General features: G+C 44.9%; 1 protein-coding gene across 1 annotated transcript in view; it reads left to right on the top strand.

Moving 5' to 3' along the window:
- Positions 1-18,878, top strand: part of psd3l (pleckstrin and Sec7 domain containing 3, like) — a 405,977-nt gene that overhangs the window by 9,849 nt on the left and 377,250 nt on the right. The gene's annotated exons all lie outside the window — the stretch shown is intronic.

The following is an 18,878-nucleotide window of genomic DNA, read 5'->3' as shown; positions in this document are numbered from 1 at the left end:
CCATAACTCTTGTAACTCCTCAGCTCAAAATTATCTGTCTCATTCTTGAATATACTTATAATGTGGTTCATGATTTAATATTAAATGTTATTTAATGTTTAGGAATTATAATTCAGTCACATAAAGAATCTTATTTGTAATAACTGTATCTACATTGCAGAGCATGAAGATAGTAAATCACTTCTAAACAGCAAAATCATAGACAACATCCATTTAAAAATTTTTTACCTGAAAGTCTGAACCAGGGTCCCGACCCAAAATGTCAGCTATCCTTTTTTTTCCAGAGATACTGCCTGAGTTACTCCAGCACTTTGTGTCTATCTCTGAATTTTTACAAACTCTTTCTTTTAAAAAAAAATTGAAATTTGCAATCATTCCTCTTTAGCCCAAAGGGTATTCACTGCTTGTGGTCACTTAGTTCCACAGATGCTGGCTTCCTTCTGATGTGTTGCATTACTCACGGAAAGCCAGGACCAGTTAGGTCTATCTTCGGTTTAAACCAGCATCTGCAGTTCCTTCTTACACCAGTTGGAAGGGTTGGCCCTCTATGTCCCTAATGTCACATCAATCATACATTCTGCACAAAAAGGGTGGGATGTTCATGTCAGTGATGATGTATAACAGATGATGTTGATAAGGCATCCTTGTTACACACCAGGCTAAATGTTTTGTTCAATTATAGGCAACGAGAATGAAAACCAAATGGATACCCATGGGTGGCAATTCAATGTCACCAATTCTGCACATTCTGGTGCTGAGGTTCTCCCCCACACGACATATCTTCAACCGAACTGTATGAAGAACTAATATTTTGAGAGCATTGCAAAATGTAAGGCAATGGCCCTTATCCATAAAGCAACCCAGAGAGTGAGTTACGGGCCTGTCCCACTTGGGCGTCATTTGTGCGTCACGCAGGTGGCGTGCAAAGATTTTGTGAATCCCCAAATCCTGGGGTGGCGCGTGACCACGTGTCACTGCCTACATCACCACGCACCATGCGCGCATAATGCGCGCCCTGCGAGCATCACGTGCGCGTCCCGACGCGTGCGTCGTGACGTGTAAATGATGTTGCGTAATTGACGCGCAAGTGACCCCCAAATGGGACAGGCCCTTGAAGCTTAACAAGGCAGGCGGCAATCGATACTGGAGAACTAACGGGTTGGGTCTGTCCTTGTAATGGCTTGAACCTAATGGCGAATTAATGAGATCTGCAAGACTTTGCTGAAGGAGTATTGATAGTTGTCAGTTTACTCAGGACTGGTAAAGTTTCTGATGCAGCGGAGACTGAGGAAACAATCATTGACTTCAGAAAGGAAAAGTTGTGAGACTAGCCACCAGTATTCATCCTTGGGTCAGCAGTGGAGAAAGAAGCTTCAGATTCCTGGGTATTAACATCTCAGATGACCTGTGCTGGGCCCAGCACGTAATCCTATTATCAGGCAGCTGAACCATCCTACCAACAACTTGAGAATGGTCCTAAGTTACTATCTACCTCAATGAAGACGTTCAGATTATCTTTAATCGGACTTTACTGGACTTACCTTACACTAAATGTTATTCCCTTTATCATGTATCTCTACACTGTGGACGGCCCGATTGTAATCATGCATAGTCTTTCCACTGATTGATTAGCACGCAAAAAAAAGCTTTTCTCGGTACACATGAGAGTAAACAAAACTAAATGTAATACCAAAGAAGGTGTGCCAGCAACTCTAATTTCTTAGAAATGTAAAGAGATTTGGCACATCATCGAATATTCTAACAAAGCTTTCCATAAATACTATGGAAAGTATCCTGACTGGTTTCATCTGGGCCAGGAACACCAATTCCAATGCACAGGAATACAAGAGACTGCAGAGAGTGAAGAGCTCAACTGGCCCACCACGGGCATAGCCCTCCCCACCATCGAAAGCATCTTTGAGAATGCTGCCTCAAGAAGATGCCATCCATCATCATGGATCCCCATCATCTAGGCCATGCCCACTTCTCATTGCTACCATCGGTCAGGAGATACAGAAGCTTGAAGTCCCACATCACTAAATGCAGGAATGATTACTTTAACAACACTTATGAGGTTCATAAACCAACATAAATCATTCTAAACCGAAGAAGGGTCTCAACCCGAAACACTATCCATCCTTTTTCTCTAGGGATGCTGCCTGACCCGCTGTGTTTCTCCAGTACTTTGTGTTTATCTTCAGTGCAAACCGCTCTAATGCGCCATCTCTTGCACTACCGTGAACTTGTTTCTTATCGAATTGCGTTTTACTCTGATATCTTATTTTACTTCGGAATCACGTGAGTGACTACGTGAAGACCCCGCCAGCACTCATGCGCGACATATCGTCTAACGCAGTGCGCAGTGACTGGCGGGGTGAAACGTTCTCCCGCAGCGGCAAGATTTAAAAACGGGACCTGCAGGTAAGTTTGCTAATCTGAGGTCGTGTTTTCTGCTCTGAGTTGTGTTTTACAGAAGGAGCAATGAACAAGGGCAAGAAACGGGTCGTGTCTAGACTGGCTGCGGGGGACTGTGAAAGTGCTAGCATTCAGCAGCGACCAGCGGCACCTGGATCACATTCTATGCGATCCACAGTCACCGACATGGCACCTGCTCAGCTGGGACTAGCGCCGCGGGCTGCACAGCCCGAACCAGCACCGCGGACCGGAGGGAAAGCTAAGAAGAAGTCGGCCAGGCCGGTTAACTCGGACGAGTCGGGCCAGGAAGACTCGCTGCCAGGGAGCAGCGGAGGTGACCGCATTTCCCGCATGGAGCGGTTGATGGAGCAAATGCTCCAACGTGACATGCTCCGTGATATGGAGTATGGTCATCATGGGGGTCATCGCACACCCATTGCAGCACCTTACTTAGGGCTGCACAATGCATCTCCCTCGACAGAGGGGAGCATAGCGGGCCAGGGCTGGGCTGGCCCCGAAGAAGGTGGTATGGCTGAAGAAACCGACAGTGTGCTAAGGGTGCAGGATCCACAGAAGCTGCTTGGGGTGGTCACGAAGTTTGCGGTGCCAGCGCAAACGGGACAGCCGTTAGAACCAAAACTGGCAGCAAGTATAGACTACCTTTCCTTCAATCAGCTGCAGGAACAGGTGTTGAATGAAACAACAGCCAAATATATGGCACCTGAGAACTGTCTCTCACTGAATGTTCCTGCAGTAAACAGTTCAATCTGGGGGTACGTCGGTGCAGGCATCCGAACCCAAGAGGTGAAGATGCAGAAGATATTAAAAGTATTAACATTGGGATAACGGCATTTGCTCGATCAGTGGATGGAACAGAGATGACAGAGATACAACAGTACACTCTGGCTCTACTCTGCAACACACAATTTGAAATAAATTGTCTGAGGAAAAACGGCATTCGACCTGCTTTGAACCCCAAATTTGCAGGGTTGTGTCGGGCTCATGAAGGTTTCAACGTTGAGCAAGACCACACATCTCCGGCGACAGCACCCCTACGCATCCACCAGCAGGCAACGACACCAGGACGCTAGTGAAAGCACGAGGGCCGCACAACAAACACCAAGGTCTTTTTTAGGCCACGGCCCAGAGCGATCCTCATGGAAGATGCGCCAACCCCGCACACCAGCGCCTCTTCCACAGAAGAGGCAGAAACAAGAAATGAATGTTCCACCAGTAACCATGGAGGTAGGTGGGTCTGGTTCCTTCCAGAACATAGAGGGTGTAAGTTCCTTACTAACTGGGGGTAGGTTACACCTGTTTTGGGAGGCATGGAGGTCTATAACTAATGACCCTTATATACTACATAGTATTCAGGGATATGAAATTGAGTTCATTCATAGAAACATTCCCCCAGTTCAGCATGTGCCTAACCGAGTGTTTGTGCTTTCACATCGGGAAAAACTAGAAGGTCATGCAGAGCTGGGGAGGCTATATGCTAAAGGAGTAATTGAGAGATCCCAACATGACTCTAGAATTTGTATCCAACATTTTCACAAAAACTGAAAAAGATGGTGGATGCCGCATCATCATTGATTTGACTAAACTGAATACTTTTGTAAAGTATATTCACTTTAAAATGGAGACCTTTGTTACTGCCAAACAAGGTTATCCATTTTGGTGGCAAAAACAGAAAGCAGACTATACTTAATGGCTTGCATCGATCTAAAACGGGGAGATGCATACTATGGGTCGGTACACCAGTTTATTGAAAAGGCATGGAAGTGCCATGCAGCTGGCCAGTGAAGTCATGCAGTGGACCACATCCTGAGCTACAGCAGGATGATTTAGGGAGAAGGGACCTTCCAGATATTCTACAATAAGCGATTACCAAACCTGCGGTATATTGCAGAATCAATTTCTAAGTTGAGTAATATGATTTATCCCCAATGATAGGGAGCAGATTAGGTAAAAAACTGATAATAAATTCACTACTGTTTATGAATTTCTGGATTTGGTTCCTCCTTGGTCAATTTAGCAGATTGAGAGGGGATCTTATGGAAACTCGTTCCACGGCATGAACAGGCTAGATCTTTAAAATCTTCACGTATGTCACTAAAGTGACTCTGAAGTAAAATAGTAAGATTAAACGAGAACTTACCAGTTTGAAGTTTGATCTTTATTTTATGAGGAGTTACGTTGAGGGATTACGTGCCCTCCACGCCCACCCTTTATCATAAAGGTCAACTGGTATTCTAGTTTCTCTCATCTTACTATGTTTATTTCAACTACTGTTGTCTGTGATTTCATACCGCTGCTAACTGCTTTGAAGAATGTCGCGCATGTGTGCTGGTGGGGTCTTCACGTAATCCCTCGACGTAACTCCTCATAAAATAAAGATCAAACTTCAAACTGGTAAGTTCTCATTTAATTTTACTATTTATGTGCATATTTTGTTTTTCCTTTTTACCGTCTTTCATTATCTACGTATAATTTATGTTTTTGTGCGTTTGTCAGAGTCTATGTGCCTCCGATGCTGCTGGAAGCAAGATTGTACTAATCTCACGGTACTGGTGTAGGAAGGAACTGCAGATGATGGTTTACACTGAAGATAGACTCAAAATGCTGGAGTGACTCAGTGGATCAGGCAGCATCTGTAGAGGAAAATAATATGTGATGCTTTGGGTCAAGACCCTTCTTTAGAGTGAGATGTCTGAAGAAACATCACCTATTCATGTTCGCCAGAGTTGCTGCCTGACCCACTGAGTTACCCCAGCATTTTGTCTCTAACCTCACTGTACCTGTTCATGTAACAATAAACTCGACTTGACTTGAAACTGATTCCTATCTCCTCGGCTTGTTGTGATTACTGTGGTCATCCACTATTCCTGGAGGATGTTTTGCCAGCTGTCTACCCGGGATATGGGAATGTCTGATAGAATTTATAAACATTCCATTCTGGGGACTTTTAAATCCTTTTAAAGGCACCAAGATAACAAGATGAGTTTGTAAATTCTGTAGTAAAGGTTTAGGGAAATAAATATACAACCAGTTGGAAAATGTTTTGAATATTAGTGGTAGATGTATATGCAATAAATGGTGTTATTTAAATAGGTTTGCATTCCCTTAAATATAAGAGGTAAACAAATTGAGGTGATTGAGAATTTTACTGTGTTGTCACATGCGACAAATAAAGTATTCATCCATCCATTCATCCATCCATCCATTCATTCATTCATTCATTCATTCATTCATTCAATCATACATTCATTCAATCATTCAATCATTCAATCATTCATCCATTCATTCATTCATTCAATCATTCAATCATTCAATCATTCAATCATTCATTCATTCAATCATTCAATCATTCAATCATTCAATCATTCATTCAATCATACATTCATTCATTCAATCATCCATTCATCATTCATTCATTCATTCAAATAATGCAATTATTGGTGTTATATTTATGTGGATGGATGGACTAGGTTTGCATTGCCTTAAATATAAGAGGTAAACTAATTGAGGTGATTGAGGATGACGAGATTAAATGGGAATGGAGAGAAACTAAATCTGTAGGAACAGTCAATAAGGAAGGGAATTAACGTTAAGATTACAGCGAGGCAGGTCAGAAAAGTAAAGGGTGGTGGAAACATGGAATTCTCTTCAACAAAAATAAATTACATCTTGGTAAATTAAACTTTTTAGAAACTGGTTTTATTAGACGAGGTTATGAGAAGGTAAAGATTGGTAATGGTCCAGCCCAGTATTAGTCACCGTTCCCCAAGCAAACCAATACCATGGAGAAACAGGGAACTGCATATGCTGATTTATAGAAATGCTGGAGTTACACAGCAGGTCAGGCAGCATCTCTGGAGAACATGGACAGGTGATGTTTTGGGTCGGGACCCTTTTTCAGACCGATAGCATTAAGCTCACCATGTGAAAGAGACATGATTTGGGTGGACTGATATGAAATGAATGAACAGGCTTGACAGGCTGTTTGCCCTTTTCCCGTTCTGATTCTGATACTCCTAACGATTCATTTTCATAACCATATTCATATCTCCGACAACTTACAACACAGGAGGCCATTCCACCTGTTGAGCTCTCAAAGCTATCCCACTAATCTCTTTTCCCACCTATATCGCTGCAATCTTCTTTCACAAAAATATCATCAACTCCATTCTAATTCCTCTACAACTCACCCACACACCTGCCAAAGGTAAGGGTAATTACTGAAGCCAATTAACAAACAGTTTTATGATATATGAGAAAACCAGAGCACCTGGTTTGGCATGATGACCAATCACATCAGTGTGCCGAACTACGAGCACAAAAGGCCACAAATCGCTGGAGTAATTTAGTGGGTCAGGCAGCTTCTCTGGATAGGTAATGTTTCAGGTCGAGTCCCCGGTCTGAAGAAGCGCCTTGACCTGTAACGTCACCATGTTCTCCAGAGATGCTGCCTTGTTACTCCAGCACTTTGTGTCCTTTGTGCATTAGAAACATAGAAACACAGAAAATAGGTGCAGGAGTAGGCCATTCGGCCCTTCGAGCCTGCACCGCCATTCAATTTTTAGAAATGATCATGACTGATCATCCAACTCAGTATCCCATCCCTGCCTTCTCTCCATACCCCTGATCCATTTAGTCACAAGGGCCACATCTAACTCCCTCTTAAATATAGCCAATTAAATTTCCTCAACAACCTTCTGTGGCAGAGAATTCCACAGATTCACCACTCTCTGTGTAAAAAATGATTTTCTCATCTAGGTCCTAAAAGACTTCCCTCTTATCCTTAAACAGCTACCCCTAGTTCTGGACTTCCCCAACATCGGGAATAATCTTCCTGCCTCTAGCCTGTCCAACCCCTTAAGAATTTTGTAAGTTTCTATAAGATCCCCCCTCAATCTTCTAAATTCTAGCGTGTACAAGACGAGTCTATCCAGTCTTTCTTCATATGAAAGTCCTGCCATCCCAGGAATCAGTCTGGTGAACCTTCTCTGTACTCCCTCTATGGCAAGAATGTCTTTCCTCAGATTAGGAGACCAAAACTGTACGCAATACTCCAGGTGTGGTTTCACCAAGACCCTGCACAACTGCAGTAGAACCTCCCTGCTCTTATACTTAAATCCTTTTGCTATGAATCAGCATTAATCAGTATCTGCAGTTCTTTGATTCTACATTTTGACTCTCACAGCAAAATCTCCTTAAGGATTGCCTACTTTGAAGAAGTTCTCCTGCTCTCTCCGTGAGTTCTGTGTGACCCTCTCTCACTGCCCGCCCTCTGTGATTCCTGCTGCTCTCCGGCACTACGACCATGTTCTGACCCAGACTCACTTGTGCCTTGTGGCTTCCAACTCAGTTCCAGGCTCCTGGTTTGGAGCCCACCTGGATTTCAGGTCCCTGCACTAAATCCACCATTTCTTGCAACAGTTTTACTTTACTTTAGACTTTAGAAATACAGAGCAGAAACAGGCCCTTCGGCCCACCGAATCCATGCCGGCCAGCGATCACCCTGTACACTAACCTACATACACTAGGGATAATTTTACAATTTACAGAAACCAATTAACCTACAAACCTGTGTAAGAAGGAACTGCAGATGCTGGTTTACACTGAAGATAGACATAAATTGCTGGAGTAACTCAGCGGGTCAGGCAGCATCTGTGGAGAAAAATAGTAAGATTAAACGAGAACTTACCAGTTTGAAGTTTGATCTGTATTTTACGAGGAGTTACGATGAGGGATTACGTGAAGAACCCGCTCTGCACACCGCGCGGCATACTTCAAAGCAGCGGACGGAATCACAGATAGACACAGTTATTGAAGTAAACATAGTAAAGACAAGGAGACATCAGTTTATCAGTTTGATCCATATTATTGAGGGTGGGAGCGGAGGGCACGTAATCCCTCATCGTAACTCCTCGTAAAATACAGATCAAACTTCAAACTAGTAAGTTCTCGTTTAATCTTACTATTTTACTTCGGAGTCACGTGAGTGATTCCGTGAAGACTTCAAAGCTCTGTGATTTCAAACCGTGTAACAGTTACTTTCACACACTGCCGAAGTCCTTGAGGGAGGAAGTGTGTTATCGTAATCAACCAATGAATCTGTTTGTAGAAAAACACAATGGTATTTTTTAACAATAACAACAAAGAAATTAAATTGCTCCCCTGGGCTTAAATTAAATATTTGCAGTCTGTAAAATCTTTCCTGCAAATAAAACAGGTTTTGCCAACGGCTTATTATAAAATTTCTGAACGGTCTTTCCCCCCCACCATCCTGCTGTAGCCAGGATGTGGTCTATAGGCACGTCCATTCTTTTAGCCGTCGACGTGGATGCTGCCCTGGTGGAATAAAATTTGTACATGTTAGTGTTTATCCCAGCAGTTTTTAGCACCTGCTTGAGCCATCTCGCAATGGTTTGGCTCGTCACCCAACCATAAGGTTTTTTATGACTGACCCACAAGGCTCCCTCGAATATTTTGGTTGTGTTTATGTAGGATAGTAGGTGGGTCATGGCACATAACCGTGGTTCTGGCGGGTAAGCCCGGAATTCCACGACAGGATTAGGTGTTCCTGGTCTGCTCTGTTTGATCAGTCTCTGGATAACGACAGAGATCTGGTCTGGAGCTGTGAGCATGCTGTCCAGTCGCAATAGTGACTGGACCCTCTGTGCAGATACAAGTGCCATCAATATGAGTGTTTTGAGCATAGATTGTTCCAGGTTGAGGGATCTGGCTGGTGGCCACCCCCTGAGGTATGTCAGGACCACACTGACATCCCATGTATGGGTGTACCTTGGTCTAGGGGGTTAGAGTTGTAAATACCCTTCATTAGTTTGACCACCAGCAGTTGCGACCCCATGGCCTGTTGTCCTGGAGCTGGTTTTAAATATACAGGCAGGGCACTTCCAGCTGTGTTGATGGCTCTGTAGCTGCGTCCTTCATCGTGGTGAAGGTTCGCCAGGAATTCCAGTACGTTGGTAACTGTAGCGGTTGAGTAGGTGGTCCCTGTATCCAAGCAGTACTTCTCCCATTTTTTGATGCTGGACAAGTGCTGTTTTTTAGTGGATGTTCGGAGGGATGCTGACATGGTGTCTACGGTTTATTATGATAATCCCAGTCCCAGAAGTGGTTTGTGCAGAATCTGCAACCCAGGAGTTTGATTTTTTCATGGCATGGGTGGCTTGTGCCCGACACTGGGTGTTAATAACTCTGGGTCACTGGGGAATACCATCAGAGTTTCAACAACCATGTCATGGAGCATTGGGAACCATGGCTGTGTAGGCCAGTCGAGTACTATCAAAATACCTGAAGCAGAGTCCATTTGTATTGTGCGTAGTCCCCGACTGTTGAGGCAGAAGGGAGGAAATGCATAGAAGAAGAATTTCCCCAATCCAGCGCGAACTCATCTACCGCTGCTGCCTCAGGGTCTGGTTCCCAAGCGACATACATAGGTACCTGGTGATTTAGCCTTGATGCTAATAAATCGATATCTGGCGTGCCATATTGCTTGATAACTTTTGCAAAAAAATTTTTTGGGGGGTTTTAACATCCATTCGATGTTGTCATTAAATTTACATGACCTGGTGTCTGCCACTGTATTTAGCTTACCTGGCAGGTAAGTTGCTGATAGCCAAATATGTCTTTCGACACACCATTGCCAAATTGTGTTGACCAACTTGTCGCATGATACCGATTTTATGCCGCCCATATGGTTAATGTAGGCCACCACCGTAGTATTATCTATTTGTAACCGTACATGCAAATGATGCATATTTGTGCATATGCTTTTAAACCATAAAATTCACCCAACATCTCTAGATAATTAATGCCCAGTGTAAGTGGTAAAGATGACTCTGGGTTAGTCCATCTACTACTTGTGCTGGATATAGGGTTAGTTGCTCTGCAGCCTTGAGCACTGGCATCTGTTTGGATAACTGACGTAGGGTTAGTGATGATAATAGGCTGAAACTATGTCAAACGTTTTTTGCCCACCACTGTAGTTCTGATATTGCTTCAGTGGGTAACTTCATGACACGATCATAATGACCTGTATGTCGTTTTTGGTGCAAAGGTCCGAATTATGTAGCCGGAAATGCTGCTAACATTTTCCCAATTACTCTGTTACTTGTCGAGTACTTGGTAGTTTGTTGACCATTAAATTATTGCATGATTGTTCCAATTCAACTATGTTGTCTCTTGGCAATGTTACAGTCACGTAGACTGAGTTAATTGTGAAGCCCAAGTAGTCCATGATTGTGGATGGCTTCAACTTAGATTTATCTGGATGTAAGACAATCCCAGGGTTTCGAATAACTGTTTGGTAGCTGATACAGCTAACATAGTCAATTCCATGGTCTTGCCTATTATTTAAGATATCATCAAGATATGCAATGACAATATGTTTTTTTCTTCTGAATATTGCCAGAGCTGGTTTTAGTATTTTGGTGAATAATCTTGGGCTGATGTGAACCCATTGGGTAACGCTTTAAACTGCCATAGCTGCCCTATCCAGGTAAATTTCAGGTATCTGCGATGATCCTTGTGAATGGTACTAAATAGTAAACATCTTTAAGATGAATGCTTGCCATGAAGTATCCTTTGGAATTTAGTTGTTTGGCAGTAACAACCGGTTCCATTTTGAAATGTATATACTTAACAAACATATTTAGTGAAGTTAAGTCAATGATGATGCGACATCTACCATCTTTTTTGGGTTTAGTGAATATATTTGATACGAATTGCAAGAGTTCAGGTTTTCCCATGATACCCTTTGTAATTATTCTCACCAGTTCAGCTTGTCCCTCTCGTTTCTTTAACGGAGAGGGGAAAATACCCTCTGGGGTGAATGTTGACCTGGTGGCAATTTTACTAGTATGAATTGTATTTGTATCCACTAATGCCATTGAGTATATACTGATCACTCGTGATAGACTCCCATGTGTTAGTATTACTCTATATATTGGTAGGAACCAGACCCACCTACCTCCATGGTTATGGGTATTCTTCTGTTTCCTGCCGGTCCAACGAGTGTTGCATGTCGTCTGACGTGGCGGTGATGTTGGGGGGTGGCACATTTTCCATGGGGTCCGCTCTGGGCCCTGGTCTAAAGAAGACTTTCGGTGATAGAATGCGGACCCCGAGCTTTCATCAGTCCCATATGGTAGAGGTCGACTGATGGACGCGATGGCGTGCTGCTGCGTAGGAATTATTGGTTTTGGTTTGCTCGTCCCGGGCCTGCCCTCATGAGACCGAAAGTTTTGTAAAACCTCTTTCATGTCCTCCATATGCTTTGTGAGGTTTTTGCCAAAGAGCAGTGGATCTGGCTCAGTGGCTGGGGTTTTGCACAACCCCGCAAATGTAGGATTTTTATGGCAGGTCTTATGATTTGTTTACGAAGGTTGTGGTCATCTCCGTATTTGTCCACGGAATGAGGAAAACAAAGACGTCAGGCTTTTAATGGCCTCCTGCACGTGGGGTTGCCACATAGCGGTCCACCACACCTAGCAGCTCTTCCTGTTCCTGCACCCCTTGCATACTCCCGAGATCTTCAGCCATTGTCCCCTGTTCTTGACCAGCCCAGTCCTGGTCACCAAAGCTACCCTCGGGTAAGGAGGAAGCAATGGACAGTGCACAAGGCACTGTGGAGGGAGTGCCTGAACTCCCCCTACGAGAGCGCCCCTCACGAAGCGCGTCCCGCTGGAGCTTCTGCTCCAAGAGCCGCTCCATGCGGCTCAGGCGGCTGTCTCCCCTCCCCGTGCAGGTGGAGAGACGTCCCCGTCCGACAAGTCGGAGCCACCGGCCGGACGCCTCTTCCGTGGCTTTACTTCCAGCCCGCTGCTCAGGCGCTAGCGGGCTGGGCTCGGCACGGTGTCGGGGTATAGCGGAGCGCCCGGTAAGCGGTCCTACTGCCTTGTTGCTGCTCCCGCGATATGGAACGCTCCTCCATGGAGTCGAGCGAGGGACAGGTCTGTTCAGACAGCTGTCTTTCCCTCCGTGCGGGTGGAAAGACGTCCCCGTCCGACAAGTCGGAGCCACCGGCCGGACGCCTCTTCCATGGCGTGACTTCCAGCCCGCTGCTCAGGCGTTAGCGGGCTGGGCTCGGCACGGTGTCGGGGATGACGGAGCGCCTGGTAAGCGGTCCTACCGCCTTGTTGCTGCCCCCCCCCCAGATGGAACGCTCCTCCGTGGAGTCGAGCGGGGGACAGGTTTGTTCTAGAGCCTTTCTTCTCTGCCTGAAAGCAGAAGGCTCCCTGTGAAAGAAACCCCGACCTCAGCTTACCTGACGGTCCGTTCTTTCACCTCCGTAGCGGGAGCGCCTGACTCCCGCTGCGCCGCTGTTGCTCTGCTGAACGTAATGCCGCGCATGCGTGCTGAGCGGGTTCTTCACGGAAGCACTCACGTGACTCCGAAGTAAAATGAACATTGCTTGTTTCCAGATATGCTGCCTGACCCACTGAGTTACTCCAGCTTATTGTGTCAACCTACAAACCTGTACATCTTTGGAGTATGAGAGGAAACCAGACCACCCCCGTGGTCACAGGGAGAATGATCAAACTCTGGACAGCAGCACCCGTAATCAGGATTGAACCCGGGTCTCTGGCACTGTAAGCTCTGTTCTCCATCTGTATCCTGCATGCCACACTGCCCACCATGCTCTAGCAGGCCTATGCTCGGACACTAACACGAACACAGTTTGTTTTGTGAAAATGATTGGGCATCAGCATGCTGACTCAAGGTTCTGCAGCGTACAAAGCCGTTTGCAGTTGTTAAGTCAACTGCAGTAATCTGGGATGGCGGTAAGCCATCATTGTCTGAATGCCAGAATGGAAATGTCAGAAAACCAAAATCAAGCATACTGTTCCCATGAACTTTCTCTGATTCAATATGGGTTGCCTTCATAAAACGCTCAATGAGCCAGAAAGAGAAATCACAAAGGCAGGAGAGGTACCACACAAAGAGAGGGGAAAGGAAAACCTAACACTTTCATACAGAGTCAATATTAAACTAAACAAACCACAAGCAGCATGTATTTATATCAACAGGGGTAAGATGCTTTCCAGTTACACAATAAGACAGAAATTCTTAATCAAAGGTAGATTTTAACCCCTGACTCGAGGGAGAAAAGGGGGAGAGATGGATTGGTTGAGGGACGTTATTACAGAACTTAAGGGGAGTGGGAAATTCTGGATGCAAATCTTGTGGTTGCCAAAACATGTATTCAGTGAACCAATTGCTGCAGAAATTATTCTTTATTTATGGGTATATGCTCAGCGATGATCTTGTCCAGCCGACAACTATCACCTGCAGACATCAAACGTTATTTAATGAATGGCAACACCCCATTATCCCTGGATTCAGCTGGTGTTCTTAGCTACTCAAGATTTGCCCACAGTCACAGCTTTGAGGATAAGGGGAACTATGTTTGTGAGTTAAGATGCTACCACGGCAATACATGAAATGAAGATTGTGTTGCTGTGCAAGGACACAAAGTGCTGGAGTAACTCCATGGGTCGGGCAACATCTCTGGAGAACATGGATTGGTAACATTTCGGGTCGGGACCCTTCTTCAGACTGATTGGAAATGTGGGGGGAAGAAAGTTGTGAGAGAGAAGAGGCAGGGCAATGCGTGGCAGGGAATAGGTGGACACAGGCAACAAGGGTTTTTAATAGGTAGAGAGTTGGAACAAACACCAGAGATTAAAGCAGAACATATGAGACAGCAGGATTGAAGAGTTTGCAAAATTGTGAGGAAGGAATGGAATGTAGGGGAGGGGGGGGGGGGGGGGGGGGGGGGGGGGGGGGGGGGGGGGGGGGCGGGGGAAGAAATAGTTGTGAATCTATGTGGGGTACAGGAGATGGGGAGGTAGAAAGGAGGGGGCGTGGGAAAAGGGGAAGGGGAGGGGGGGTTGTTAGAGGTTAGAGAAAAGTGCCGGAGAAACTCAGCGGGTGCAGCAGCATTTATGGAGCAAAGGAAATAGGCAACGTTTCGGGCCAAAACCCTTCTTCAGACTGATGTAGGGTGGGGGGAGGGGGTAGAAAGGAGAAAGGAAGAGGACAAGCCCAAGGGCTGAGGGAGAGCTGAGAAGGAGAGGAGACAGCAAGGGCTACCAGAAATTGGAGGTCAATGTTAGATGGGTTTGTTAGTGGTTACCCATAATTGGAGAATTCAATGGTCATCCGGTTGAGTTGTAAGTTTCACATATCCTTGTTCTCCAGAGATGCTGCCTGACCCACTGAGTTACTCCAGCATTTTGTTTCCTGTTGTGTAAACCAGCATCTGCAGTTTCTTGTTTCTACATAGTGGTATAGTGGCCTGAAAAATGAGCATGGAGTTATAACATGTAATGTCAACATGCAAAAGAATAAAAATATGCCACTCTCTTCCTTTGGAGGTGAGATATTCTTTCTTTCTCCAGTTCATTGTTACTGTTTCAGGGGAATCTTCCTCAAAGACATGAGTGAACCACATGTGTTTTTATAATGGAGACGCAAGAAATTGCAGATTCTGGGATCATGGGCAAAACCCAAAATGCTGGAGGAACTCAGCGTGCCAGGCAGTGTTTGAAGAGGGAATGGACAGCCGACATTACATCTCCGGGCCCTTCTTTGGACTGTGAAGGAGGGTCTCGACTCATCCACTGATGCTGCCTGAGCCACTGAGTTCCTCCAGCATTTTGTGTTTTTATAATAATCTTCTAATGTTTAATGTAATCATAAATAACATTAATTTTTTAACCTAAATTTTAAATCCCAGCTGACTTGGTTGTATATGAACTCGTATCTCTGGGTCTTTACTTTTTTTTCTCTCTGTTTATCATATTGTTTACAGTGTATAGTCTATGTTTACATATTCTGTTGTGCCGCAGCAAGTAAGAATGTCATTGTTCTATCTGGGACACGTGACAATAAAACACTCTCTTGACTCTTGCTGATTTGGGACACTGTGCAGTCCATATGTACAGGTACAATGAGATACAGGCACAATGAAATATCTGTCTGACCAAGAATAATTTGAAGTGGGGACTGTTTGAAATTAGTATAACATCAATTATCGACAGAGAGTGGAGAAATGTTTCTCCTGACTTTAGGTGCTCTCTGTGTGGAGTGTGCACATTTTCCCTGTGACTGAGTGAGTTTCCTCCGGGTGCTTGGGTTTCCTCCCACATCTCAAAGACGTGCAGGTTTGTAAGGTTAATTGGCCTCTGTAAATTGCCCCGTGTGTCGGGATTTCATGAGAAAGTGGGCTAACATAGAACTAGTGTGCATCAGCAGTTCTATTCACACATAGAACTAGTGTGAATGGGTGAACAATGGTCGATGTTGAATTGGTGGACGTAGGGCCTGTTTCCATGCTGTATCTCCAAACACTCCAAGTTCTGGGGTAATTTATTAGGTTTGAGGTGCCATCTCACCATTTGGGCTGAAATGAGCCAGAGAACAGCTTAACATCTCAGCCTAGCAGAGGGAGCGGATACAAAAATTGGAAAACTTAGAACTTGTATGAACGGTGTGATTGATGATTGGTGTGGTCTCAGTGGCCTGTCTCTATGCTATATCCCTTAACTAAACTAGATATGACAAAAAAAAAATCTCAACTCAACTTGACTACATAGTAAGATAGACACAAAAATGCTGGAGTAACTCAACGTGTCTGGCAGCAAGGCTGGAGAAAAAGGATGGGTGACGTTTCAGGTTGGGACCCTTCTTCAGACTGACAATAGGATGTGAGAAGAAGGATGGGTGACGTTTCGGGGAATATATAGCATTTGTTCTAGAAACATAGAAAATAGGTGCAGGAGGAGGCTGTTCGGCCCTTCGAGCCAGCACTGCCATTCAGTGTGATCATGACTGATCGTCCTCAATCAATAACCCGTGCCTGCCTTCTCCCCATATCCCTTGATTCCACTAGCCCCTAGAGCTCTATCTAACTCTCTCTTAAATCCGTCCAGTGATTTGGCCTCCACTGCCCTCAGTGGCAGGGAATTCCACAAATTCACAACTCTCTGGGTGAAAAAAGTTTTTTCGCACCTCAGTCTTAAATGGCCTCCCCTTTATTCTAAGACTGTGGCCCCTGGTTCTAGACTCGTCCAACATTGGGGACATTTTTCCTGCATCCAGCTTGTCCAGTCCTTTTATAATTTTATATGCTTCTGTAAGATACCCTCTCATCCTTCTAAACTCTGACACACCCTGAACCTGTCCCTATTCTCTGACATCAATTAACCTGATCCCTTGAGGATTAGGAAGAGAGTGGCTTGTTATCTGATTGTCCTGAAGAGAGTGTGCCTTTAAAAAGATAAATTATCTGGGAAATTATCCATAATCTTCATCCCATTAAGTATTTATTTGTAATATGTAAATTAATCCATTTATAAAATGGCACTTGAGAAATATTAGCATGACAGTAATTGATGTGTACATGTAACAGCTTCAAGTTATTTGTTTGGGCTTGGAGCAATGCCTGGTCTTTGGTCAACGAGCAGTGTGATTCTCTCCTCACCAAAGATCACATTGACTCAAGAGACTTGCACAGTTCTCAAGTTAACAGAGACTCGATTATACAAAAAGTAATACATTTGGCAGTGACTTCCTAAACAGCCCTTTTGTGTGGAGGCTGCTCTTAATAAACACTATTGTAAGTTATCAGTAAATATTATTCGTCAGCCTCCCCCGATTGCCAGTTGGTCCCTGGAGATTATTTTATGGTTCTTCTGCGCTGACCAAAGCGTAGGCGGCTTTTCAATGAATGCCAGATGCAGCCAGGCCAGTTGTAATGTGAGTGTGTGTGCGCGCTTTCTAATGTAGCACCCCGCTTTTAGACTACAGACCCTGCAACTTCGAGACACATCTTTCTCTGGGAAGTAAGTAGAGGAGGTATATATTTTTGCAGGTTATATAAAACAGTGTGTAGAGAATTAAATATATAACATTAATCATGGATTACAATAGGGCTCTTGTTGGTCAACTTCTTTTTTTGTGAATGTGAGCGACGAAAGGATTTGATTCCACGTTCCTGTGAGTTGTAAGAAGACTGGTTCGGAAAAGAAGCTGGAGTAACCCAGCGAGCCAGACAGCATCTGTGGAGGAAAATAAATAGTGACATTTAGGGTCGAGACCCTTCTCCAGAAAAGAAATAGGGGTCTCAACCCGAAACATCACCCATTCTTTTTCTCCAGAGTTGCTGCCTGTCCCGCTGAGTTGCTGCTCCAGCATTTTGTGTCCGGCTTTGGCAGAGAGATGGGCTCACGATCAACGCATCACAGGCTAGATAACCAGGATGACTAAAGCCCTCGGTGATGTGAATGGTATTCCCCTGTATGTGTTGTCCATTCAATTCATCGCATTACCAGGAAACCACGCGACGATTTTCAAAGTACGGGGCCCGCTTGCCGGCAGTGTAGCGGGAAAGAGGAGGGAAGTTGGAAAAAAGCAAGGCGCCTCAATTCCAGGGAGTTTATGAGGTGCTTTGCGATTGAAACAACACATTGCAACGTAAGTCTGTCCTTCAAGGGGGACACACATGGTGTGGTCGCGGTCTACAGTTGGATGGGTGCCTTTGGATGCGATGGGGGTTTTAGGCTCATTCTTGATGAAAGTGCTGTTGTATAACGCCGGGCTAGCAAAGAGAGAGAGAGAGAGAGAGAGAGAGAGAGACAGACAGACATTGGCTGCCAGTTATTAGTGGCTACAATCTTACAATGGTTCACGCCGCTGCTGCTGTTGTTTGGATGATGAACGGTTAAAGCTCTGAGTGTTTCAATTCTTCTGGGTAATTCTACATGCCGCGGGAGAAACGTGGTTGCCAATGCAATGTTTACTTTATGGGGGGTGGGAGTGTGGGAAAGGCAAGCCTGCTCTCACCAAGTGAACCCAGCTGCTGGAGCTGCTGCTTCACAGCGTCAGAGTCCCGGGTTCGATCCCGACCTCGGGTGCTGTCTGTGTGGAGTTTGCACATTGTCCCCGGGACCGCGTGGGTTTCCTCCCGCATCCCCTAGACGAGCGGATCTGTAGGTAAATTGACCATCTTTAAGAATTAAAATGTCCCCTGCCGTGTCAAGAAAGGATGAGATAACATGAACGGACGATCACTGGTCAGCGTGGCTTTCAGTGGTCTTGTTTCGATGCCGTATCTCTGAACTAAACTAAACGAAACTACACAAAGTGCTGGAGTAACTCAATGAGTCAGATAGCATATCTGGAGAACATGGATTGGTGACATTTTGGGTCGGGACCCTTCTTCAGTTTAAAAATTATGGTCAGACAAGAAATGTATTACCAGCATCGCCAATTCTTTGTTTAAGAAGGAACTGCAGATGTTGGAAAATCGAAGGTACCCAAAAAAGCTGGAGAAACTCAGCGGGTGCAGCAGCATCCATGGATCGCAGGAAATAGGCAACGTTTCGGGCGTCTGAAGAAGGGTTTCGGCCCGAAACGTTGCCTATTTCCTT

Source organism: Leucoraja erinacea, chromosome 1 (assembly GCF_028641065.1).
Source record: "Leucoraja erinacea ecotype New England chromosome 1, Leri_hhj_1, whole genome shotgun sequence".
Lineage (NCBI taxonomy): Eukaryota > Metazoa > Chordata > Chondrichthyes > Rajiformes > Rajidae > Leucoraja > Leucoraja erinaceus.
Note: the sequence above shows the minus strand (reverse complement) of the source record. Positions and strands in the feature narration are given on the sequence as shown.